We start from the raw sequence: 27,078 nt of genomic DNA on the forward strand, positions 1-27,078 counted from the left end.
TTGCTGGCATCAGCTATAGTGAGCAACCAAAGAGTTGTTGTGTAGTTGAATTGGGATTTCTCAGGCCAAATGAGACCAGCAGCGAATCATCTCAATTCTTGCTTAACGGGTTAATTTACAATTAAGAGAACGTCCAAAGGAGTCCATCTCTGTTGTACAAATATTAATTATTACTAATGTTTTTGCAGTGGCTAGATTTTACTCTCTCCTAATTCAGACACTCTCTTTCACTGTCTGAAAATTTCCTCTTCCCTCTTCAGTTTTCACATTTTGAGTCTCATGCATTATTCTTAAAATGGATTTCTGCAGTTGCAGATCGTTTTAATGTTACCTTACTGAAATAAAAAAGTAGATTGTTTGTCAAGAAGCAAAATCTTAAGGCACAACAGTAAGCTGGATTTTAATATCCAAGAGTACTAGCATGTACTGTGTGTTCTTGTAATGGAAGCCTTATCACTCTACTCTTATCATTCTACTCTTTACCTGGAAAGGTAAACACTGAATCTTCCCTCCCTCTTTACTTCTGTTTGTTCTAAGATGTTCTTCACAGAAAGGCTTGGACCAACCTGCGCTTCACAAGAATGAATACAATCCAACCAGCAGATCCAGTTTGCCCACAAACGTGGGGACATATTTTCAAAATAACTCAACTTGAAGACTGTCCTTGGGAAACTAGTTCTTGCGGCTGTAGCTGGATAAGCAAGCGTCTAGCTCCAGAGTTGGCACAAAAGATTATAAAATGCTTTTTAAATGCAAAATTTGTTATGAAATCAACAGAAGCATCATCAGTCATCATGACAAATTCTGGACAACGTGCTTTGAAAAGTTAATCTCCCTTATTAAAATGATAAATCTAGAGGAATATGGAACTTGTCATATTGGAGTAGACTCATTTCTCCATTTGGTTTAGTATCTCGCATCAAAGCATATAATCAGATACTGTAATCCTGTGGTGCCTGGCCTCATCTTGGCAAACAAGTTTATTGAATATCCTCAAGTGTGAAGGTGTCCCAAACATCTTTGGAGCCCTCTCTGTCTTTGAGAGTGCTGAAGAGGTGCCTCTGCCTATGCCGCTTTATAGCCATAGTTATAGTGACTGCCTCTAGGTGTTCATCCTGCTGAAATCTACCAGCAACACGTGCCTCAATGAAACTTACACCCCCTGCTTGAGTCCTGCCTGCTAAACGTATCCTGTCAGACAAGACAGGATGGGCACCTCTTTGCTGACTGGGGCATATGGAGTCACCTGTGCTTTGGAAGGGACGCTGCAGTCAGGCATGCAATCCGTGCAGCCATACGAGACTGCTCTGGGGCACAGCCCCAACCTTCCTTGCAGGGTCCAGAGCAACAACAAGTCCTACTGTGGACCTTTGTATAATTGTGTCAGATTAAAAGCTCCTAAGGGTAAATATTAATGTCACAGCCTGGTACTCTCCTACAGTTAATTCAAGGTGCTACCGGCATATGACAACTACACCCAGCTGTGAAGACTGTCTGGAACAAAGTGGTCCTCACAGGGGTTTATAATAAAATTCTCCTTTCTTCCCTTGCACAATCATAGACTGTTGCTTCTGAGCTTTTCCCTATTCCTTTCCCTTTTTACTGCTCAACGTTTATATTTCATGGTAGCCCTAGTGCTTTGCTGTGTGGAGATGTGCTTGTGTCTGCTGGTGGCTCATGCCACAGCTCCTCTAGGTTTTGTCCTGTTTCTTGCTAGAATCCAATCCTGCTGCTTGCTACTCCAACATTGTGGCCCAAAGTTTTGGCTTTTAAATAGCGACCCAGAGCCAGGTACTGTGAAGCGCACCAGTGGCCAAGCAGAATCTGTTAGGAGAGGAACAGAGGACGGGAGCAAGGAGTTATCTGAATGGCTGTGCAAGTGAAAACACTATGAGCTTTGGGCTGAGGTTGCACTTGATTCTTCTTCATGATGACCTGATTTCTTTGTTCTGTTGTATTTATGAAATGTTAGATGTTACTGAGAGGCAATGTGCCTGGTTCTGGGAAGTGCTGAATGCCATCCATAAACGCCTGACAGGCTCTGACCAGCCAAGACTTCAACCATGAGGAAGAGAGCTTCTGCTTCTTGCCATTGTTTTTGCTTACAATTTGCAACAGAAACAGGGCTCTGTTACAATCAAATGAAAGTACGTTTGTGGGAAAGAGTGTGGATGTTCGGGTGAGGTTTTTTGGCAAACTTTTGATATGCGTATGTTCTGGAGGGGTGGGGAAATGAAGGGAGCCGTGGATTTTTCTGTTGGGATGTGTTTGCCTTCCAACAGTTTTATTGCCAGTAGTTAATTCTCCAGTATTGTTTAGGATAATGTGAAGCAGATAAGCTCATACATAGTGCAAGAAAATGAAAGTAATCCCAAAATATCTGCCAGAGACATTTTAATCCTAATTAAAACTGAAGGAGGAAAAAGAAGGAATTAAATACACTTTATAGTCTTGACTTATTCCCCATCAAGCGAGATTTTTTCCATTCCGCAATGCCCCTGCTTAATTTCTGATCAGCCTTTCAGCCTTCACCATGAGTGACAGAGCAAGGAGGAGAATGCCTGCCAGTGTCTTGAGAGAATTTATTTGAGGTTCGTCTGAGCTGTGAAAGGGATTTGTCATTGTCAATATCAGCGACGTGGCTGATCGGCACCCTGGTTGGTCTTGTCACCAGGTATGTGACAGAGAAGAGAGAGAGACACAGAAATTACTTCACAGATAAGTTACTCTCATTCTAGCTATCTGTGTCTGTGTGTATTCTAGCTGTTGTTTCACTAATTCTTGGGGAAATAAAAATAAGAACAACCATTCAACTTACTCTTTAATTTACTTCACTGAGCACTTGGGAGACGAGCCTGTGAGGGAGAGCGTGCTGGCCTGAGGAAAAGGAATGCAGCGCTTATTCCCAAGCTATCCTCTTTTACATGCTGTGAAATTTCGTCAGTTAATTTCAGGAGACCCAAAAGAAACTGTGATAAGTGACCCTCTCGTGTTAAGAGGTTTGGGATCTGCAAAGCATCCAGAATTCCAGGGGCTTATCTGAGCTTATCAGCAGTAGCTGACACTCTTTGATCTCCCAATTGAGCCAGGGATTGCTTTGAAACAGGTGTCTGTGTAAGGTTTTCCATTGCATTATGATTCTGGTCAGCTTCAGGCTTTCTCCACATTTCCAATTTGATCTAAAAATACTCTTAGCTGATGTGTGTTAAAACACCCAGTTGTAGGTGAGGTGGTGCTATCTCCCCTAATTGCAAGATTCAGTTATTTGTAATTTCAAAGGTCAAGAGATACACCTCTTCTAAAACAATTCACTAATATATTTGAGCACTTCTGTCACAAACAGGAGGTTTTCCTTCCAGATCATAGATGACTGCAGAAGGTATTTGCTGTACAAAAGAGATTTCTTTCTCTGAAGCCTGAGGAGCCTCAGCCTCTGTATTATCCCTTTCTTTTTCTTGTTGGAGCAAAAGAGCTGCTGCGTGCTGGAGAATTACAGCCAGCCTGTACAGCAAATCCCTCCCAGGCTGTTCCTATAGCCAAAAGGGTATGGCTATAGCAAACGTAGAGAGTCCATCTTGGCTTCAGTGGAATCAAGCACTAGCTGGCTCCAAAATAGATGAAGTTTATTAAAGGGATGGCATAAGCGGGCAGAGAGAATGTAAGATCCTCTTAATTTGATGAGTTGGGGCTCATGTCCTCCTCTCATGCCCTTGGAGTCCCAAAATTATAGAGAGAAGGTATCAGTTGCATATTATCCTCTTCATATACTCATCTTTCTGTGTTTAGGTACTGCCTCTTTGGGTCCTGTGTTTGGTATACAGGAGAGCTTAACACACTGTAACACCTACTGCCTTGTCAGCATGGAGAATATTCAAGGAGTAGGATTTAAGTTCGATATCTAGACTAGAAAATTTAACAAAAATCAGGCTATCAGAAAATCAAATGTGTTTATATTTCTTTTATTGTTAATTTCAATCACGAACCAGCTGTATCCTTTACTACATCATAGGATCTCCAAATGTTCTTGAGTCTTTTAGAAAAATAGCAACAAAAGCTGCTCTGAAGTTCTTGACTTCAATTTCATTGGCATATCCATCATAAGAAGCTATTAAGGAAATTAAGCAGTGATAGAGTGAGAACTAAATTTGTATGAGGCACTAGAAAAATTCTGATGTGCAAAACCATTTGAATAAATGTCTAGTTTTAAGCATGACTGAAGCTCCGCAGCTGGTATCTAAAGACCCAGCATACTTACTAGAGCTGCTTGGGGGTGGGGGAAGAGGGAGGTTTTGTTTTGTTTTGGTTTTTTTTTAAAGAAGGAATTTCCAGTTTGTCAGACTTAAAATGTTAATTGGAGGCAATTTGAATTGATGATGTTTTAATGAAATCTTGTTTTCCATTGTGTTTGCCTATCCAGGACTGCATCAGTCAAGGCTTCTAGGTGTTATGACTCCAAGACAACTTGGAAGGTGGATTTCCCACAGATGCAGTTTCTGTTCCCTTTCAAAAGGGAAACGATGACACTTGGGGGAAGAAATTTCAAGTAACTTAATGTTACACTTAAGAAAGGTAATGCCAGTCACTCTATGACTGAGACTTTCATAGAGCACTTTGAACTAAGAACATTTTTAGATCAAATTGAAAGTGCAAAGTGGGGGAGGAATTTTGGATGAAACCCACTTCTAAACTGTTATTCATGATTTGGAAAACAGGCCCACAAGGGAGAGCAGGTACCAGGGATAAGCTAAGCCTTAGCCATGAGGAATTGTAGAGAAATAGTGAAGCTGAATGTGGAAATGACTAATGCTTCCCTGAATTTTAAATTTTGGGCAACTTTTGTTGAAAATTATACAACTGACAAGCTTGCCTCTCAAGGATACTCCCTTTTTGCTTTTTGGGGGTTTTGTTTGTTTAGGTTTGGTTTGTTGTTTTGGTGTTTGGTTGGGTTTTTTTGAGGCGGAGAGTGTTGGGGTTTTGGGGTTTTCTTTTGATTGGTTGGGTTTTGGTTTTCGTTGTTTACTTGTTTGGTTTTGTCCTGTTTTGACAAGCTGATCTTTACAGCTGTGTGAAAAGACAGGTTATGACAAGTGAAAGTAAGTCTTGAAAAACAGTTTTGCTGGAAAAATAACTGGAACTGCTTACATATATTGCTGGATTCTAAAATTGCTTTTAACTTGGGGGAGGAAAACAGAGAAACTCCCGGTCAGCAAGCCTAAACCATTGCTATTAGCCATCAGAATTTATAACTGAAGAGAATTCATGTTAATTGACTCCCAGTGCAGAGCCCCTACTGCTATATCTGGCTCCTGCTTAGAGCGGGGAAAAAAATATCTAGGCAACAAAATATTTTGCACTGTTTGGCTCAAGCTTAAAAACAACAATCCAACAACAAGTAGCCTGAAGGCCGAAACTAATTGTGAGAAATCTTATCCCATAAACACTTGTCTTTATGAAAGACCAGAGCTATGAAAAATAGGGTTAAATGCAGCATGTCTTCTGCTATCCATAGCTGTGAAGTCCTGGGGGGTGACTCAATATAAATAGAATTTCTCTATATAAAGAAGTGTAGTGACTATATGGATCAGCAGAAGAGGGTTTCTCCCTTCCTGTTGAAGAACAAATGACTTTTTTTTTTTTTCCATAAGCTCCCAGATGCCTCGGATTTCTCCCTTAAAGCATCATTTACACAGTGTTTTGATTGCCTGCCAGGAAGCTAGTGAGAAGCTATCTCACTGAAAGGCAAATGAACAGCAATTGCAGTTCAATCTGATGATGTGGACAAGGGCCCTGTCATACTTGTATTTTTTTTTCTCTGTCAGCATGGTAAGCATGCTCCACATCTGAGCAAGTGGCAAAGTGGGTCTGTTGTTAATGTTTGCTTGCCATTGTGGTTGTAAAGATATTCCTTTGGTGCATTTTTGCTGACCCATGTTGTTTTTTCTTGAGCAGTTTAGCTTCTGAGAGCCCAACAGGATGAACCCTAAACAGTGTAAGTCTACAACAGGGTTTAATCCTGGAAAGCCTCGTAATGTTTCCCCTCCCTCACATTAGGCATCAGAAATCAAGTCACTTAAAGTAACTTAGATGCAGGAATATTTGTTTGCAACTTTTTTATACCTGATTTTATGTTTACCTCATGGTCACATTTTGCCTCATCCTCACTTCATTTTATCTCACAGTCACAGAATATTGGATATTGTTGTCTATTGACACCAATGGTAGCTTAAGACGTATAAATGGCTCCACGGTGTTTCTGAATGCTTTGCGTAGGCTTAATCTTTCCTGAGGTTAGGCAGTTGGTTTTAACCAGTCCTCCTGCATCCTTTCAAAGTCAAGACCTCCTGTCCTATGGTGGGCATCTCATATGGTTTGCCTTCTGAAGGGCTCCATCACTGGCCTTTGACTAAAGAAGGAGCAAAGAAACTTGATTAGATTAGGCTAGACTAGATGCCTAAAGTGAGAGTGCTGAAGTTAGAGGGATAGAATTCATCTCTTCTAGGATAAAGGCAATTTTCATGAATGGAAAACACAGGTGATTCCACAGATTCAAATCTATGTATTGGATAATACAAGTAATACTGAATGGTAAGGTCTTCATCTGATTTTAATTGAAAGTATAGATTAAGTACGTCCAAAACCTGAGAGAAATACATATTTATTGCATGCCTTTATTGAGTTCTGGCAGACTTCTGAGTCAATGAAAGTACAAGTGATAAATTGTCTTCTGTGGATGATTCTCTTGTACATACGTGTGGCTGGATTTGTTAAGGAATGCGGGTCTTTGTGCATTTTTCACAGGAACAGAGCATTTCCCAGGAAAGGGAAAGGTCACCTTCTTCAGATTGCAACTGTAAACAACCAATGTGGAGTCCAGTAATTCATAACTAAGTCTTGTCTGACAAAACCGCTAAGTCTGCTCTATTGTGAGTACAAAAATGAGAGCTGCTGTTATTAAGCCATGAATGAAAAACCCAGGAAGCCCACTTAATATTAAGGCAGATGATAACATATTTATGTTTTCTCAGAGCTGAAATGACTAACCGTTTACAAATATATACACTTCTAATTAAGAAATAATCTATTTGTGTCAGGAATTGGTGGTGCTGATAGTTTTAATCTGCTCGCTTTTGCTTTTCACATTTAAATGGCCAAGTTTAAGGTGTTGTGTGGTTTGTTTTTTGTTTTGTTTTTGTGTTGTTTTTTTTTTATACATATATATAGCATAGATAACCACAGAAAGTCAAATTCCAGCGCAAATATTATCTCCCAGCTCTTTTTGAGCCATATTACACAGTACAATCGTGACCCCACGGTGCAGCGCAGCACTGTGTTAGAAATCCCCAAGCTGCCTTCAGGCAGTCAGCCATGTCAATATGGCAGAGTGCAATGTCATGAAACAAGGCTGGCGCAGGTCCCCAAAGCCATGTACCCACATTACCTATTCCACAGCTGCCTCCTTCCAGCTTGAAGGAGCCCCGCTGGCACCAGCGCAGGGATCTCGGCACCACGCTCCATTGCTTGCTGTGGTTATCATTTTGTAGTTCCTGCCAGGCTGGTGAGCTACACGGATCACCCAGAGTTGCACGTTGCTCCTGGCCTGGGTGACGAATGCAGCTAAAGGCATAGACTGAATTACAAGTATAATAATTTACTATAAAATTTTAATCCCTGTGTGCTCGATTCACAGTTACCTACGTGACCGTGAATAGTGATAAAGCTGGTTGCCACATTAAGCTGACTTAATATAGAAACACCATTAAAGTTCTATCTGTGGTTTCTTTTAGGGTCTGCTTAGAGATTAATTTTATCCTGAAGACATTCACCCCTGAAAACTCGTTTAAAAAAAAAAAAAATCTGAGCATGCAATTTATTTACATGCTTTGCATTCCTTAAAGGGAGTAAAATTCACCGAATGGTGTTTCTGTTGCTAATAACTCAGTCAGTGCTGTCATAGCTGTTTAGAGATATGTGGACAGAAGCCTAGTGAAAAAATGAAGATGGCAAAATTTCAGTCGTATATTCAAATGTTTATCTACTGGCCCTTTTTGATTCAAACAAGATCAAAGCAGACTAAACTGACTAGTTTTGTTTTGTTTTGTTTTTTTAAATAAGCTAGGTGATGTTTTCAATCTCCAAGTTTCTCTAGGAAACCAAAACCTTAACTCTTGAAACTGTGCCGTGTAAGAAAGGAAATCAAAAGTAGAATTCAGTCCTTCATTTTGTAGCAAAAAATTCCTATTTCTTCTCTCAGTGCATCAACACTGCAGCTATCAAGGAAAGCAACCATACAGTACGCTTGGCAGCACTCACAAGAAATAATTCCTAGCATATAAGATCATTCTGCGGTAGGGTCTTGTTTATCTTTTTGAAGCCAGGAGTTATACGAACCTTGCCTCCTCCCTGCCCTTGTCTGACATAGCAGCAGCAGCACCGTAGAGAGGAGCCACTCAATAGTCTGGGTTAACTTCAGGCCCAATGCTGAAGTGTATGTATCTTTTTTGCATATGGGTGTAGCGTTTTTCAGTAACTTAGGCCGGAAAGCCCCCCCTGTAACGTGCGCATTTTGGTGAGAGTTAATGCCCTATTTTTACTTGTGTCCTAGGAAACTGCACAGAACAGGCCAGGCTCCTTCTATTACTTTACTGAAGCGGCACAAAGGTGAGCAAACACAACAAATACTTCATTTTGATGTTACATTTATTCGTCTCCAGATCCATGGAGAGAGTTTAGCTGAGAGTCAGATTTAATTACCTCTGACAGTGAACCGGTATCCAGACTTAAGGCTTTTGTTATTCCTAGCGGAGGGCTGAGGGTCTCACTGAAAGAACTGTTTTGGAAAAGGATATTTTCTACAGTCCCAGGAGCTCCAAGATAATCCCTAGAATTTTGAGCAGTTAATTTTGTTTCTACTTTGGAGGCCAACAGACTGAATTCATGTCAGGCAGTGGGGAAGGGAAGTATCCAACTGGGAAGTGAAATGAAGGGCACTGTGAGCACAAGAAAGTACAGGAGGATAAAGAAATTGGAGAGAAAGGAAAGAGGGAAAGGGCAGACATCATTTTCTGCTTCTCCTCTCCTCCCTTTGATCCCGGGAGTCCTTCAGTGCTGCCTCACAGGGAACCACTGTAACACCTGACCAGAGAGGCAAAGGATGACCCTGAGAGATGTTCCGTCTAAGCATAAAGGTGGTGGGCACAAAACTTGAAAGGGAATGATGCCACTTGTACCGAGAACATTGGTAGGGCCAGAGGACCGGAGGCTTCACTGCTTCACTAAACTGTGCCCCAGGGAGAGATGCAGCATTTGCCTCTCATCCTTTCTTCCTCCTGTTCCCAGGTGAGCTCTGCTCACTCTGCTCACAGCAGTTTGCTACGCCTCTGTGCCACCAGGTCACTTGGTACAGCACTCGCAACATCTACAGGGGTGCTGTGCTGCTCTGCTGCACGAGTCGGCTTTAACCTGTACAAGTGATGATAACGAGAGCTTTCCTCTTCACTTGAGAGGAAGCGAGGTTAAGTGACTGACTGAGTCACGGACTTCCTAAAGGAAGACTTTACTGCAGAAGTACGCTACCCGGTGACACGGCTGTGTTGCTTTCTCAGGGACTGATCTCAAGTTCAGCATCATACCTCTTTACGAAAGGTCAGGCTCACCTGACAAACACCAACTAATGCACCCCTCTCAGCTAATTTCTGCATCGAGTCCATTGCTTACTTCTGCTGGAGCCATAAGGCATATAGAGCTTGATTTACAGGTGGTGTCATAAGAAAAGGTAGTGGCGGAACATCTATTCCCCTTGCAAAGTTGTGTCTATAAAGCGTCTTAGTCTATTTTCTGCTCTTGTAGAACATGCTAGCAACAGCAGGGAGGTGACTAACTTGGATGGGGGTAGACAGGCGACCTTGGTGTGTGGGTTTAGAGTGTGATGTTGGAAAGCTGTGGCTTCATTTCAAGAAGGAAGTTGGAAAAGTAGGAAGGGTTCAAAGAGCTACAAGTATACTTGTCCTCCTGACAAGTCATACAGTGGGAGATTAGAGGCTTCAGTTTCTTGGTTTATCCAAAATAAGGTAAAAATAATTGATAACAAGCTACAGACTATTCTTTTATTCATTAGGAAAAAGCCATTAGTAAGCCTTAAGTTTTTGAAGCTGAAGCTGGATACACTCAGTGAGAAATTAGTTGATTTCTTTTTTTTTCTTTTTTTTTTTTTTTTTTTTTTTTTTTTTTACATTTGAAACAAGAAAATAATTGTGCACGGGCACAGTTTCTCATGGACCATGGACCAGTTCGTAAAACCCGTATAGCATCACTGTCTTCATCCTACTAGTGAAGGTGACACAGGTGCATTTGGGCAAGAGAAAGCACAAAATTACCTGGCTCCATGCTTTATTCTCTGTTTCTTTTTTTCTGATAACTTTTTGTTTGGAGAAGTGTATTCTCATATTTTTGCAAAGCAAATCCCTATGAGGCTCATTCAAGCTGGAGTGTCTTGATTGTCCTTTTTTTTTTTTTTTTTTTTTCTGTGTATGTTCTGGCCCTCATCGGTGCATGCTGATGTAGTTGCACGCCTTCTGAAACATCCTCAAGGGGCCTGCTAAAATGTTTCACTGTAATGTCGTGGTGATAGGGCAGCAACACTCTGCTTTTCTGGGTGGGTTGGTCAGTCTTGGAGTGCCATCCCTGTGAACTGAACTCAAACTTACAGCTTGAGCTGGTTCTACTGACCCTCTCACTTTGGTCTTCTATTTCATACTTACCGCAGCTACTGAAGTGAATACAGAACTTCAGCGTGAAAGTTGGTTTCAGCGTGGAAATCGAGTTCTTCATTCAGAATATAAAAATGCAGGCTCTTGTATCTGCCTCCAGGAGGGAGGGGAGGGGGGAAGAGAGGGAGAAAAGAAAAAGAGGGAAATAAAAGTATATTTTGCAAATGCAGTACTGTTGAGTAAGTCCATTGGGATATCAATATTGTTAGGTGGAATGCATGGGATTTGAAAGTAGTTGGAAAACAAGCAGTGTATGTTGGTGTGAGGCCGCTGTGGAATATGACCAGACAGTAATATATCATTTTAAGGAATGAAAAATATTGGAAGTTACTGTCATCTAACATTTGTCTGCCGTCATCTTTCCAATGTGTGGTGCACGTCGTTTGGTATTACCAGTGGGCATCTTGTTTCTGCTATTCCTGTTAGTGCTTTCATACATACCAAAAGTCACCTTATTTTTCATCTTTAGAAATGCAAGGTGACTTTAAGAGTACTTCAAAATTATTTTTAAGAGCAGCAGAGAGCTACCAAGATGCAGAGGTTTTAAGTTTTCAAATTTTGTAAACTTCATGATAAGATAGAGCCATGTTTGTATAGTTTTGACTTTCCTTTTTCATAAGCAGCTCTATGCAAACTAACAAGAGTCTGTAGGCAGTCAGCTTGGCTGATTCTGGGTTGGATTCTTACTAATTGTCTGTACAGCTGCCTTTAATGCATTTAACAATAGCATCAAGGAATAAATGTGAAAGTTATTCTCTTGTGCTGCTTAGTAGAAACCAATGTAATTTCCTCTTGCTCTCCACCAAATTTCCTGTTCACAGCCCTGTCATGAACCTCTCCTCCTTTTTTTTTTTTGTCACCTGCTTTCTGCTATAATGATGGGTTGACTTTCTCTTGAAATGTCTTATTTCTACAGATTGCCTGTGAATCCTTACTTTTTTCACCACCAGTTCCATCTGTCGTATTATTTTGGCTCCTATAGGGCTTGAAAGCAAGCATACAACCCTGAAAATGAATCCAGACATTCCAAACACGGAATCCAGTCAGCCAATAAGGCTTAACTTCTTTTGTTAAACAATGATTTAAAATACTTAAGATATCCACAGAGTTTGTTTCAGTCTGCGTTGCTGTTGTTTTCAAATTCTGATAAGACCAAGGGAGGCAGTCAGGTTGGGTGTCAAATGGATGTACCATTAATCCCCATCACCAGCACCTCTCCATAAATGTGTGTGTGTGTTATATTTATCCATATGGAGTAATAGATACATAACTATATAATATGCTGCTCACAGTGGAGTTTTTTTGTTCTTGCTTGCTGGCTTGAAATGGAATGAGAATGTGCGCAGTCTCATGAGTTTCCAGTGCATCTTGTTCAAGCTGCAGAGAATAACAGAAATCCTAAATGGTAAGAATTCAGGCAAAATATGCCCAAGTCAGGGGTAAATTTACAATAACCAGGTCAGTTCACCAAATATGTCTAGATCTAGGAACAGATCTGCCAGCAGTTGGGCTGTCCCATGAAAGGCAGTGTTCTTAATCCTTACTCAACAATGAATTTATACAAAAAAATACTAAAATTAGCAAATAAGTGTAAGATGCCTGTCTCTTTGCTTGAGATTATGCTATTTCATGCAGGTGAAAGAGCACTTTACCAACTTCTTTTTTTCTCAGAACTTAATAAACTGGTGTAAAATATCCTTGGGATCTGCCAGCTCCTGTGAGGACAGAACTGGGTACTGTGTACATGTAAGCAAGGGGAGTATTTGCTCCAGAATGATAGTTCATTTAGCTTTGGAGCATTTTATGTATGTGATAATGGCAGGTCTTTGAATTAGTTATCAGAATTGGTTACTGTCTTCATTCAAACAGAGTTCTATGCAGAAACAGAAGAGACTAATTTGAGAGATATTTATGTTTTGAACATAAAAAACAATTTTCTTGCTTTTTGCCAACATACTTGCAAAGATGTCTATTTAAACCCTTAAAGTATTTTTTTTTTTTAAAAAAAACATATGCACAGTTGCTGGAGATTTTTATAGAAATGAAGATGCAGATCCTTTCTTGGAGCTCATAGTCAGCAGCGATATTGGAATAGCAGGTGATGACATGTAGTCTTGCGGGCTTTTGCACTTGGGGTTCCTTCTAGAAATCTGTACCTAAGTACACACTGAACACAGCACATTCACAAGCTCAACCTTATATGCTAGATATTTAATTAAAGCTATAAAAAAGCTAATTACTAGATCAGTAGTTGCCTATGTGTTTATAATCAGAACATATAATTTGACCTCGGTCTCAAACCCATTGCGTTTGAGATGGAATATGAGATGATTGTCTTGGGAGTGTAACAACCGTGCATTCACCCTGTCCTGGAGGAACGCATTCGCTTGGTACTACTTAGTCACCCAATTTGTCTTGAGAATTTAGAGATTTCAGTGAAAGGGTATAACCTTTGGGTACTAAGCCATGTGCATGGAAGCTAGGTTTTTTCCCACAGAAAGCTGCTGTTATCACAAAGATGGTGATCCAGGAGACCCTACCTATAGGACTAAGGAAAGATGACGGTTCCTTAAGGATTCAACGTGGGGTGAGAGAGGGAGTGGCCACAGGCTCAACGCACCTTGGCCTGCTGCCCTTGTCTTGGAGAAGATGTTGCTGCACCCGTGTGAGAGGAAGGCAAGTGCCTGGAGGCACACCTCGTGCCTGCACGCAGCATTGCGTGCACGGGCTGTGCCAATGTCACCTGAGCAGGCAAAGACCCAAATCCGAAATAAAGCTCAGGCAGACCCAAAAGGTCCTGCCAAACTGGGGGTGCTTTGAGCCTACAGCCAAACAGCTCTTATTATTCAAAGGTGTACTTATAGAGGGTAACTAAAAACTCAGTCCAATCCCATAACTACTCACGTACTGGTTCTCAGCTGAATTACAAACTGCACTCTGTAAGTAGGTAGGTGTGTTAGGGATACTGACCTCAATCAGCATTTGTAAGATTGCTCCCAAAAGTTTGTCAATCTGCAAGATAACTGGTGTTTTGGCTGGTGTTCAAGGCGTGTGTGTGGCATGCTTATTTCTATATCCTATTGCATGAAGCTTATGTTAAGACATTAGTATGTGTCAAATTTCAAGTCAAGTGATTTAAACTTCCATTGTATATGTTATTCCACTGATTTCATCCCAACTTCCCCGACAGGCTTCAAGAGAAAATGAAGGCAAAAAAAAAAAAAAATAATGCAAAAACCCTCAAGTACACAGAGAAGGAAAACATTCACAACTTATCCAGTTAGTTTCCGGATCTATTCATACCCTTCACATAAGGTGAGGATTGAGAGCAGCTGACAGGGCTGGAAAAGTAGCTTCAGACAGGCAATAGTTTAGACTGATACAGGCTGTTCTGCAACTTTACGGTCTGGGGGCTAAGGAGGCTTTGAGGGGAAGAAGGACACCCCTACCAGCACTACAGCTTACCATAGATCCTACATCTATGGTATTTTGTTACTTGTGCAGCTCAGAAGGTGAAGTAAACGTGGGTTTTTTTTCCAGAGTAAGTCTAGTTTTTCCCTCCACAGAACAGCAAGTCTCATTGTATCCATGTCCTTTTTCTGGCTTGGGCTTCTGATCACTCTACCAGTCTTTTGAAGACTGCCATGAAACTAAAATAAGTATCAATCTGAAAAAAATGAAATTATTTGGACAAAGAGATGTGGATTTTCAAAACGTAGAGAAGTAATCAAATAAAAACTGGTAGGCTAACTTTGGAGGACTTTTCAGTTCTTGCAGTTGGAAGGAATCCTCCCTGCTGAAGCCAGAACCTCCATCACCCACAATCTAGTGTCATGTTCTGCTTTAGTATGTTTGTGGTGTCTTTGTAATGAGTAGGTATAGCAGTGGGACTGAACTATGCCCAGAATGATGTCCTACCTCCTCTTCACATCTCTAGCACTCTGAAGTCTTGAAAGTCACAGTGACTCCCATAACTTATTCAGTGTAATATTTACATATGGATCCACAGTCTGGTTTGCTACAAAGTTATGTCAACAACAGCATGGTTGGGAAAATTAAAATCTAAGGGGTGGAGGGTGATTCCTGTTCTTGGATGTCAAATACAAATTATCTACAAAGACCTAGTGAATCAGGAAGATGTTGGTATCAATTTATATTTCTGGAAACTTGTACTTCTGGGGTGGGGTGCTGCCCCTGGGTAAAGTTGCACCTTTTCAGTCTTCCAAGACCACCTTTCTCTCCCCTTCTCTTTTGCTTTTGCTGGTGTTTCAAATTGCTAGCAACTTAGAGGTGCTCATCTCAAACTTCACTTGTCCTGGAAACTTAATTTCACGAAATAACTCTACTGTAGAGCCAATGGAAATGGAAGCCAGTAACATACCTCTGTGATCTATGGGTATTTGAGCTGCTCAAGAATATTCAACCAAAAGTCCTATCTGAGTTAACAGATAAGGTCTAATTAAAAGAGCTTCAGTGGTAGGGCCTGTGCTTGGGAGGCAGAAGGTCTCAGGGACGTATTAGGAAGAAGAGAGTTAGATTAACCAGAAAGAGAGAATAAAGTATGGGGAAAATAGCTAGATAGATAATGTAAGATGGGGTATCAGTACACAAGCTCTTGAAGAGATGTTTATACTATTTTCTGGAAAGTGCAAAAGATTATAGGGAAAGTAATAACAAAGAGACTAATTATTTCAGTAACTCAGAAGTTGTGCTGGGGCTGTTCATGTGGTGAGCCCATGACAAGGACCAGAAAAACTCTCCAGTCACCAGTACAGGAAAGCGAGGGCTTCACTAAAGGGGACTCCGGAGATATTGAGTCACTGTGATACTTTGAGAACAAGTCTGCAGGATGATTTTCATGCAAACAAATGTAGAAAGCACAGGTCGGTCCCTAAGCCACTTGCTCCATAGGCTTGTGGAAGGGCAGTCTGGTGCTAGCTCCCACATCTCTCCTAGGGGTGTGCTATGCTCTTCTGGCCTAAGATACTCATGGGAAAAGCATTGCCTGTGCAATAGCTGTCTTGATAATTGATAGCAAATAATTGCTATATTTTCCTGTGATCCTCTGCGTTATGTGAGCAATCCCCTGTCTTGCTATCAAGACAAAATTACTTGGTATTCTGGGATGTACAAGGCTGCTGCAGGGATTGCATTAAAGTGCTGCTCTACTCTGAGACCTGACTGGGCCAGATATATCTCCCTTCCACTGCAGAAGTAAGGGCAAACCACCCTAACAAACCCAGTCACTGCTGTCACACTCTTCATCTCTACCCCCGTAGGGCCCTACAATTGGCAATGTGTTTAAGAAATGCTATGCTTCTGAAGGAATAGTTCTGTTTTCTCCTTTGTGACTTCTTACATGCTGAAAACTAAGCACTGGCTCCCCAGCAGAAATTAAGGAGAAGGAATAATGGCTCAGTGTGTCATCTGGGTAGTTACCCTCCTAGTTCATTCTCTTCACTTTGTAGGCAGCTGAAGCCGGTTGCCCTAAGCCAAGAGGGAAGCACCTGTTATATTTTATTGTGTTATTAAGCATATTTCTACAACTGTTCTCATATTAAGTTTGTCCCACTGTGTCCTCCTTGAAAGAACAAGTGAAACTTGGCGCAAGTAAGGGTTGCAGAATAGTCTTCAAAGACTCTTTCATGTTATATTTTTATCTCTGTCCCAACACTGGCTAGCCAGTTCTATAAAGCTATGATTTCTATCTTTGATAACCAAGGGTCCTTAAAATCCTCAAACAGCTTAATAATGTCTATGACAGAAACTCCTATTTATGGTGCTAATCAAAACCCTTCAGGATCCCTGCAGACCAAATACCTAAGCTACTATCTCTACATCCTTCCTAGCAAGTCTGTTTATTCACAGCCAGGGTCTCCAAGGCATCTTATAGACATATTCTTTACGAAGTTGTTTTCACTTTGTTGTATTTTGTTAGAGCTAGTAAAAAGACATACCAATAAAAAAGTTGCTCTAGCTCACCTCTCACATAAACATACTGATGCCTTAATTCCCACAGTACCCTGCCAGACTTTTAAATATTCCACTATTTATTTACTACTGATTAGATGACAGATTTATTTTTTTTTTTAATTAAATGATCTCTTCTTACAGTTTTCATTGTACCGGTTTTCCTGTTGGTGATGACAGTACAAATGTGCATGAGAGGGGGTGGAATAATGAGCCTGCTGAATAACAATAAGGTCAGTTTTCTCCTACATAATAATATCATAGCAAAGATAAGACATTGGATTTCCTTCTTTGCTAGTGTTTAAAATTAAGGCATGTTTTGACCTCACTCAGGAACGCTGGATTTCTTGAAGACATACAGATGGTTTTCAGTGATCATTTCAAAGATACCTTTCCAATAGCAACAACAAAATATAACCAGTACCAACAGAGTCCAAAAATCCAAATTGTTCAAGCTCTGGTGAAACTTTCAAAGCCTTTCAATTGCTGAGTTGTCTGCTTAATACGTGGCTAGCAAGTTACTTCTTTTTCTCCTGACAGTCAGATGGTGTAATCAGAACCTACATGACACATTTGTCTATCTTTAATGCTTTATCATATTGCTCAGTTCTTTCATCTAGAAACTAGTACTTGTCCTTCTATGCAAATGTATCTATCTATTCATTAGTCTGTCAGAATGTCTATAAATATTAGATTGTTTTGAGGAGGCAGTGCCTATTTTGTCAAATGAAAATATTTTTCTCCCGCTTTCTAGCACGTGAACTGTGATGGATGCAATTGTGTTCTAAGATGCATTAAAACCCAGAAGTTATAGCTGTTTAGCTGGTGGGTGCCTTGAAAGTGTGTCACACAAATTACCCAGCTGGAGAGAATTGAAACCACAGTGAAAATCCTGTTGTTATCTTCAAAAACATATGGACAGAAAAAAATGTATTGACTTCATAAGGCAGTTGAGGCCCATCTTTTTAATGACTTTTTTCAGTCACCCGTGCATATGAGCTCAGTCAGCGCAGGAAAATACCCTGAATGATATTTCAATCCTTACATTTCATTGAAGATCTATTTTCTTTCTTCCCTTCATTGAAACCTCTGAGACTATCTGGTTACAAAATGTCTCAAAATACCCTCTGGCAGCCAAGTGAAAGTAGTAAAATGATTTTGTTTCTTTTGCCTCTTTTCCAAAGTGGAACCACTCTGAAATCCATCGAGTAGTGTAATAGCAACACGTTTTGCATGCCCTGAAATAGAAGAGGTGTAAAATGATGTTGGCAACAAGAGGTATTATTAAAAGTGCCTGTCCTTTGTCAGATAGCTTTGGAAGAGGAGAGAGGCTTTGCAAGGAATGATATTCACACCCACAACCACATGTCCATTTGCTCTCACACATGCACTTTTCAAAACACTACAGTGTGCTCTGACAGCCTGCAAAGGACCTGCTTCAAAAATTTCCTTTGAATCATTTCTTAGCCTCCAGCAATGGATGGAAAAGGTGTTTGTGATCAAACTGAAATGTAAAACTGCGATACTATAAATAGTAGCAAGTTTACTTGCTGGAGAATATCATTCTCCAATACTACATTGAATTCTTCTTGAAGAGAGTAAAATTAGTGTAGCGAAAACAAAACATTCCTTTTTTATCCTTTTGGTGTTAAAAAAATGTTGATAATTGCTCACTGCCATTGTTTCTGCCTCAGCTAAGTACTGGTAGAGTCCTGAAAGAAAATCTTATTTTCATCTTACATTAGCATTGGGGTTTTTTTAAAATATTGATTCTACTCTGGTCTGTAATGAATCACACACTTGGATGCAAACTTTGTTGACTTCACCAGAAACATCACCTTGGGTAACAATTACCCAAGGTATTCCATCCTTCAGAGGGAAAATACCCAACCTGTCCTGCCTCTCTACATATAAAGGAGTTCAATGCCTGGATACACTGGAGATCCTAGGTGTGCATTTTCTAAGTTGTTTTGACAATAGCCACGACCAAATTGTCCTCTTGCAGAAGAGTTAAAGAGCAATCATAACATCCTGTATCCCACTTGTACTTGAAGTTTCCATTCCTAAGCAGGGAATTCAGCTGCCTAATCACAGATGTCTGGCACTAGACACCTTTGGGAACCTGCTTGGGGTTGGAAAAGCTTGAGGATTGGTGCTATTACTCTGTGTACTAAGGTAAGATGGTACTAAACACCTGAGTTCTACTAATAATGTCCAGAACTTTTTATGTCTCGGATATGACCTTTAATTACAGACCTGAGATTTTCAGGGCCTGAATGAGAAATGTGCATATTAGTGCTTTTTCAGTCCATGGTTCAGTTTTTCTTTCTTTACTGAAGTTGGACAATGAATTCTCTTCTAGAGTATCAAGGCTTTGCAGTAGCATATATCTATTATATATCTTTATTCCACACTGTTTTGTTATTGTAAGGGTCCAAAGTGGGGAAATTAAGAATTCTGAATTCATTGTATTATTTTCTTCCAAGAAAAAGCAGTACATTATGATAGCTTTATTATTGGAGAATTAGGGCTTTATAAAGCTACTTTGGAGTAGAGAATTGGCTCAGTCACTTAGGAGGATTACTAAATACCTGCATACTTCTATTGCGGAGACTAGCCTTGGGAGGATGGAGATATATGCTTTCTTCCCTGCCAGAGGCTGTGCCAGTAACTCTAGGCAACATGAGGTTGCATCTCTGGAGGCAACAGTTTGAATTACTAGTGATCATTCTTCAGAGTTATTTCTAATTTTGTATTATTAAAATTGCTCTTGCTCCTATTTACATGTACAAGGCCAGATGTGAACTGGCAAAATGAGACAATTCCACATATGACCACCAGATAAATTATCATTTGCAAGTGTTATGTGCACTAACAGAGTGGGTGGCTGGGGACCTGCTTGGTATTTGGCCTGTAAGAAGCAGTTGGTGACAAGCTATTAACAAAGGAGAATAACAGATTGGTTTTCATTGCGATGAGGCTAGACAATTTTACCACTGCCATGTTTACCTTCAGAAGGGAAATAACTGATATCAGATGCCAGAAATGTCTTATTGTGAGTTTTATTCATATCATAGAGTCATAGAATGATTTGGGTTGGAAGGGACCTTAAAGATCATCTAGTTCCAACCCCTCTGCCAAGGGCAGGGACTCCCTCCACTAGACCAGGCTGCTCAAAGCCCCATCCAGCCTGGCCTTGAACACTTCCAGGGATGGGGCACCCACAACTTCTCTGGGCAACCTGTTCCAGTGCCTCACCACCCTCACAATAAAGCATTTCTTCCTAATATCTGGTCTAAATCTACCCTCTTTCAATTTAAAACAGTTACCCCTCTACCTACCACTACACTCCCTGATAAAGGGTCCCTCCCCATCTTTCTGTAAGCCCCCTGGGAGGCTGCTATGAGGTGTCCCTGGAGCCTTCTCTTCTCCAGGCTGAACACCACCAGCTCTCTCAGACTGTCTTCATAGGAGAGGTGTTCTAGCCCTCCGATCATCTTCATACTTTCACTCAATTAGCATCAGGAAGTCTAACAAAGCACCTATAATTTCCGAATGTTTAGCATTACCACAAAAAGAAGACAGAAGAACGTTGTACTGGAAAGAGACGATCCAGAAAAACCTTATTGTGTTTTATATAACTTTCAACCGTTTATGCAGCTCTGACACAGTTCTTCATAAAATGGGATGCTGCGTTCAACACTATGTCCATGAAAGAAACCTTGCCCTGAGGAGGAGCTCATGCTTATCCAGCTGAAGGCTTCTACTAGAGTTGATATCTGGAGTTGGTGTTTGCTGAGTCAAGCTGTAGCCTTGGCAGAGCCTGTTCTCGATTCTTAAACTCAGCTTTTCTACACCAAAAAAAATAAAGAAGCAGCATTATCCTAAATACTGATTCAGCCTCTCTGAACCGATTGTCCCCTCAAGTTTACTTTGCCATTTCCGACTTCTTGTCTTTATTTACTGCAGCGTTACTTATTTAAACTGTTTATTGGAACACCTAACACGCGTCAAACTCCTACTCTATTTTTGTAAAATTCATAATTCTTCTCTTTGTGTTATTTATTTAGGACTTCTTTAACTCTTGTTTAATCCTTGACTTTGTCCAAAAATGACTCATCTACCTAGCCTGATAAGTATTTCCCATTCTTCACTCAATGGATGATTTAACCCTCACTCACAGATTTAAGCGCTCTCTTTCTCTTAAAAGTTGTGTTTCCTTCTGGGTCATGGAAATGACTCCTTATTATCTGGGGTAAAAAAAAGACTTGGAATCACAATTGTGGGTCTGATTTTCATCATGGGCTTCTCACCAGACTGTTAAGACAGACTCGGTTTACCTTAAAGCAAGTCTGAGTATGTCTCCAGGAGCTGCAGTCGCAACTTTGAAGAATAAACACAAATGATTGCATAGGTCAAAATGAAAAAACTCCAGAAAACAAGTGGTCTGACATTTTGGAAGCCAGGGAATGAGTGGCCCGTACATGATGGTGGGAATATAAGCTTAGGTGGCTGGGGATGCTTCAAGGTGGAAAGTTATCTTTTCCTGGAGCAGGGCAGGGCAAATGCACTCTGAGGAAGAGGTATGAAATATGGTAGCTGCCCTGGTTTTACAGTCAGATGTCCCCTTTGGGGACATTGTGAGACAATTAGAAACAATATTTCTTCTTGTACTGAACAATAACATTCTTTAGAAGACAAGACGTTATTTTATTTCTGAAGATTTCCAGACAAGATCTGTCTGTCTTCTTTGTAAAAGCTTCTGCTCACAGACTATTCAAACACAATTCTCTCATGGAGAAGCGGAGTTACTGTTAGATAACCAAGAAGTTACTTCAGCTAAACCCCATCTTTTAACGTGCATCTGAAAAAAATAGCACAGCCATTTTATTCAAGATTTCATCTTTGCTGTAGCTTTGAAGACTGGCTCATTAGTGATGTCATTGCAATGGGTAGGTTCACTTTGGTGCTGTTTACAGCTGATGGTGACAAAACCACAGAGGCTGATTTCCTGAAATAGGGTTTCATCCTCAGGATATGGTCAGAGTAGGCTGCTTGTTTTTCAGTTAAGAGTTCAGACCCTCAGTTTTAACCCGTAATGTTTCAAATAATCTACTTGAGAGATTCTGTCTGTCCCACATACCTGAGCCATTTTACCTGAAAACCTCAGTTTTAAATGAGAAGTGGTGTATGGTAAGGTTTTCCCTGCAAGAATTTTTTTGGGTTGGATACTTGATATTCCTGGGATAGGCGTTCTATACAGTGTTGAATGTTAGTTTTTCTCAATGACAAATGCATTTATATGAAAAATGTAGGCTTTTTTTATTTTGCTGTTACCATTCTAACACTACAGATTGCTCATAATATGTGAGTGCCTATAGCTATTTGGAAGGGTGGCTACTAACATGTTGACTATAAATCTAAATTAATAGAGATACATGATTTATGTGCATATGATGTTTTAGTAAGCACTCAAGAGGCAGGCTGTTCGTAAGAGAAACATAATTCTTCTATTAACTTTCATAAATACCCTGCTCACTCCTTTGTGAGTTCACACAGAGCACGTGCATATGTAACAGCATAGCAGCAGTGCATGTAGTGGTCTGATTGTAGGAAACACAATTCTGTTTACTGTCTATAACATCTTTGATTGTCTCTGTGCCAAAAAGAGTCAGAAAATTGCTAGGAGTAAGTTCAAGACAGCAGATATTAATGAATATGACTGTGATACCTCTATAGAGAAGAATATTTTTTCTTTCTTTCCCTGTGGTTTTCTCTTCTATCTACAGCACTGAAAATAAATGTTAATTTGCTCTGTATGGAAGCTACCTACTGGCAGCAGAGCCCTTACCAACCTAAGGATGCAAAGAATGAGCTCGTATTAAAGGCCTTGGATTCAATATAGTTGGGCTCAATCATGGATTTTTCCACTTGGCCTTTGTCATGTCCCTTAATTTCCCTGCTGAAATTCTTCATCTGCTTAAATTCCTCATCTGTGAAATTGATTAATAATATTAATGTCTTTAGCTAATTTATGTAGAGAATAGACTATTCAGGACATGGGCAAGCTCTCTATGTGAATACACAGAACCTAGAATAGTGGGGGTTAGACCTTGGTGTGGAGGAACCACTTTATTACAAGTAGCATGCAATGAGAAGGACCTAGTCCAAAATCCTGTTGTGACTTAGATTTCTGTCAGTAAACAAGAGGAATGAGGTCTCCTGATCTCAAACAGGTGCCAGAAAGCCTGCTGAGCTGGTTAGCAGTGCCCCATTATCTAAAGTGTTTATTGGACTTGTTAAGCACCAAAAGCTGTGGATGGAATACAAGGGTATGTTTTAATCTCCTCATTCCTGCTGCCATGTTTCTCTTTTTCTTCACATTGACATTTATGCTTTAATTAAATGTTCAGTTCCTCCTTGTAATTTCTGTGTACACAGTTTCAACAGCATGAAGCAATGTTTCTTTGTGGAAAAAGATATGTTTAGACTGTTAATATAACCTCTAGTCTCTTAGAGATTGCTTCCTGGGAGTATCCTCCTAAGTATTCTGCTTTAAATGTAATTATCTGACTTTCTCCTGAATAAAAAAATGTTGCCTGGCACTGGCTAAAGAAGCCCACTGTGCAGAATTGACTTTCATGTTTCATAGGATACTGATGACTCCCATGTTTCTGTGGCAAGCTTTTTTGCCTTTTGATGGTCTTTCAGACTGAAAGCCCAAGCAGGAGCAGTAAGCTGATCTACAGGAGAACATTAGCTGTCAACTCAAAAAGAAAAATAATGTTGAGGTCTCATGACTGCACAGAAAAAAATTAGATTCATAAAGCAAGTACAAAAACTGAAGCACTCAGAGAGCAACTAAATGTTTACAATATTATTTTTAGGTATTGTAACCAGTGTTGTGTATTTTGGGGCTGATGGTAATGCCTGTCTTTTATGCCTAATTAGTTGATTTTAAAAACTAACCTCTACTGGGATTGATATCTAGCAGTGGGAATATTATTTGAATACAAATCTTATGAAGACAGATGGGGCAAGCTGTTTGTTGAATACCACTGACTTCAACCCAACTCAAACTGTCCATTTATTCCTGTAGAGCATTTTGAAGAGGGCTGCACTTTGTGGCCTGACTAGATGAGAAAGACAGGATACTCTAGAAGCTGGTGGGAGGTTTCAGCTCAACTGTCCTTCATTCTTCCTTTTTTTGCTCGGTATTTAACATCGTTCCTTATCATTTGCTGTTTTTTGGCATTCTTCTATTCTACTACATAGAATGACTTGAAAGCTGAAAAAAATGGTATGTGGCTTCCTGAGTATCTTGCACTGTGGAAAAAAATCTTGGAAATAACATGCACACAGACTGTCAGATTGAACATTTCACAGAAATTATTTGTGCAGGTTTCTCATCGTGTATTATTAAAATGAAATTACTGGGAAGTAAGTGTTCTTATGGAAAGAGAAAACAAAAAACTTCTGGAGCTTTGCTTTTTTTTTTTTTTTTCCTGGAATAGCGACAAAAAAGTGGGGTGACCTTCTCACAGAGGCCCGTGGAGTAGTGTTGGCAGTGTTTTCCTTAAGGTGCAGTGAAAATAATATTTTCTTTCTCTTCAAACATACTCCATAAGACTTTTCATAGCTTTGTACTTTTCAAGGCTCATTGAGTAAAAATTCTGAAGCAGTAAAGTGTTATAACCATCTCAGTACATGTCCTTCCATCCACTCTTATTTAAGATCTACAATTATTTCTTGTAGTGTTTTCTCTTTTTTTTATTTTTTATTTTTTCTGCGGTTAATTTTTATCTCTGTCTTCTTTCCTGTATTAGTTGCCTAGGAAGGTCTTATTTTTAGACTTTTTGATGCAAGCCTTCTCCCGTCCTAAATTTTCAAAAACATTTAATTAAATACAAGGTAATATTTTTAATCCTACTTTTTTCCTGGGGAAAAATCACAGCCCATCTTCTTGTGAATAAAGACTATGTTTTACTTTGCTAACATCTAAGAGGTCTGAGTCCTATTCCTCTAGTACTGGGACAAAAATTTTCATATACGTGGTATTAAGAAACCAAGTACTTACCCACATAATTTTCACAAACAACAGATGTGTGTTAGATACCAGAAATGAGAACCAAATAAGATATTTTTTCTCTGTATCCTAGGACATCTTATCTTTTTCTAATTTTTTAAGCCATTGGCAGGAGTCACTGAGATTGCATGCATCCTTTGACTCATGGCTCTTCTTGTGGAAACTTCTGACAAGCTGGAATGTCAGCAGTTAGTCAGCCCTGGTGGAAACAAATTGATCTGCAATAAGTGAAGAATGGTTTTGGAAATACTGTTTTAAATTTCCTAAGATAAATCTCCGCTCCTGAGCATTGCATTGAGCATGAGAAATGTTGAGGCTGTATCTCATTCTTAGAACTTGTGTTTTGCTCCTTTTTGTTTGTTTTGTTTTATGGCTCAGAATTAATTAATACGGCTTTCTTGAGCTTTTTAGTCTTTGCATATCCCCTCAGATGCCTTTTAGCCTCAGAAAAAAGCACTTAGGTGTGGGGTTTCCTTCCTGTTCAAGGGAAGCGGGGAGGGCTATGCACAGAGAAGCCCTGTGCAAAATGATGGCAGAGGGAATCTTCCTGCTTTCCTGTAAAATAACAGTAGGGGTATTTCAGTCACTACAGTGCCAGTATCTTGCACTTCTAATTTGTAGCCAAAGGGCTCAGGAGCACAGACTGTGCTCCCTCTGTCCCACAGACCATGTCCCCAGCCTCCCCCATTTTCGGTGACTGCTTCTGTAGAACAGGTAGAGGAAACTGAAGTTCCAGGTAGGGCAGCATGATCAATATGTACAGTTCCTACATGAATGTATCTCCCCCAGGTCCGTAGTTTAAATGCTGGGATCACACTGAGTCTGAAAGTCTGGTTGTAAAGCCAAGGCAGGTGTGGAGCTGGTATTTGTTGTCATGTTCTCACTTCATTTTAGTTGTGTTGCACTGCTAGCATTCATATACCTTAGCATATCTCCTCCTGCCTCAGTGTAAGTGACTGATGTGCATCTGGGATGGGAATGAAAGATATCCCTCTCCTTTCTCCCATCTGTCCCAGGGAACTGAAGATCATTACAAAAAAAACTTTCTGATCCCAGGAACAGCTCTGACCTACAGTAGTGTGGGCCACCAGCCACTTGGCAGCTACTGTGAAGTCTGTCAAGTTCCACCACGAGCAGAAATCCTGCAACAGTTGTGTGTATTTGGAGTACTGCGTTCAGCTCTGGGACTCCCAATGTAAGAAGGACATGGACCTTTTGGAGCAAGTCCAGAGAAGGGCCACGAAGATGCTGAGAAGGCTGCACCACCTCTCCTGTGAAGACAGGCTGAGAGTTGGGGTTGTTCAACTTGGAGAAGAGAAGGCTCCGGGGAGACCTTATAGCAGCCTTCCATTACCTAAAGGGGGCCTACAGGAAAGGTGGGGGAGGGACTTTTTATTAGGACGTGTAGTGATAGGATGAAGGGTAACGATTTTAAACTGAAAGAGGGTAGATTTAGAGTAGGTATTCAGAAGAAATGCTTTACTGTGAAGGTGGTGAGACACTGGAACAGGTTGCCCAGAGAAGTTGTGGATGCCCCATCCCTGGAGGTGTTCAAGACCAGGCTGGATGAACAATTGGTCTAGTGGGTGGTGTCCCTGCCCATGGCAAGGGGGTTGGAACTAGATGATCTTTAAGGTCCCTTCCAACCCAAATAATTTTATGATTCTATGACTGGCATTAATAGCATGGGAGAAAGGTGGACTGAACACGGGGTTGGATCATGGACCAATGCCTTAATTAATGGAAGGACTCTCTCCCTGTCTGTAATCCACACCTGCAGGGCAGAAGTGGTGAGAGAGGAGGGAGCTTAGGGAAGAGGGTCCAGAGCATAAGAGACTGTGGGACAGGTTTTTTTTCCTGTGTAGGAGGAACAATTTTTCATGTCCTGTTTTGAATTGCAAGACTGAGTCCTGCCTGGCCCTTTGAGTCCCTGTATAACAAATGCTGGTGCACAGAAATGGCACCTGTATTTCTACCCTGGGTAAACAGCCGCTCCTCGGGGCGTACTGTAATGGCACGGGGAGAGAGAGGATGTGTGTTTACTTCTTTAGGTGCTTAGAAGCGTAAAGATTGTATTAAAATATGAACATTACTCAGAAAGTTTGAGGAGGCACAGTTTTTCAGTCTGACTGGTGATAGATGATCAACATCTATCAAATGTCAGATCTCATTGCCTGATCAGGAGCACGATGACCAGAATCCCACCCTCAGAGGTGAATGTGCACATCCTCTCATGGCTACACAATATTTGCCTTT

General features: G+C 40.5%; 1 long non-coding RNA gene across 1 annotated transcript in view; it reads left to right on the forward strand.

The window, feature by feature from the left end:
- Positions 1-8,600: 8,600 nt before the first annotated feature.
- The window catches only part of LOC141738266 (uncharacterized), a 72,799-nt gene continuing 54,321 nt past the window's right edge, over positions 8,601-27,078 (forward strand). Inside the window, exons 1-2 of the long non-coding RNA XR_012585354.1 lie at positions 8,601-8,658; positions 16,881-16,969. This is a non-coding gene — a long non-coding RNA (uncharacterized LOC141738266). The remainder of the gene's footprint in view (positions 8,659-16,880; positions 16,970-27,078) is intronic.

This window comes from Larus michahellis, chromosome 2 (assembly GCF_964199755.1).
Source record: "Larus michahellis chromosome 2, bLarMic1.1, whole genome shotgun sequence".
Classification (NCBI taxonomy): Eukaryota; Metazoa; Chordata; class Aves; order Charadriiformes; family Laridae; genus Larus; species Larus michahellis.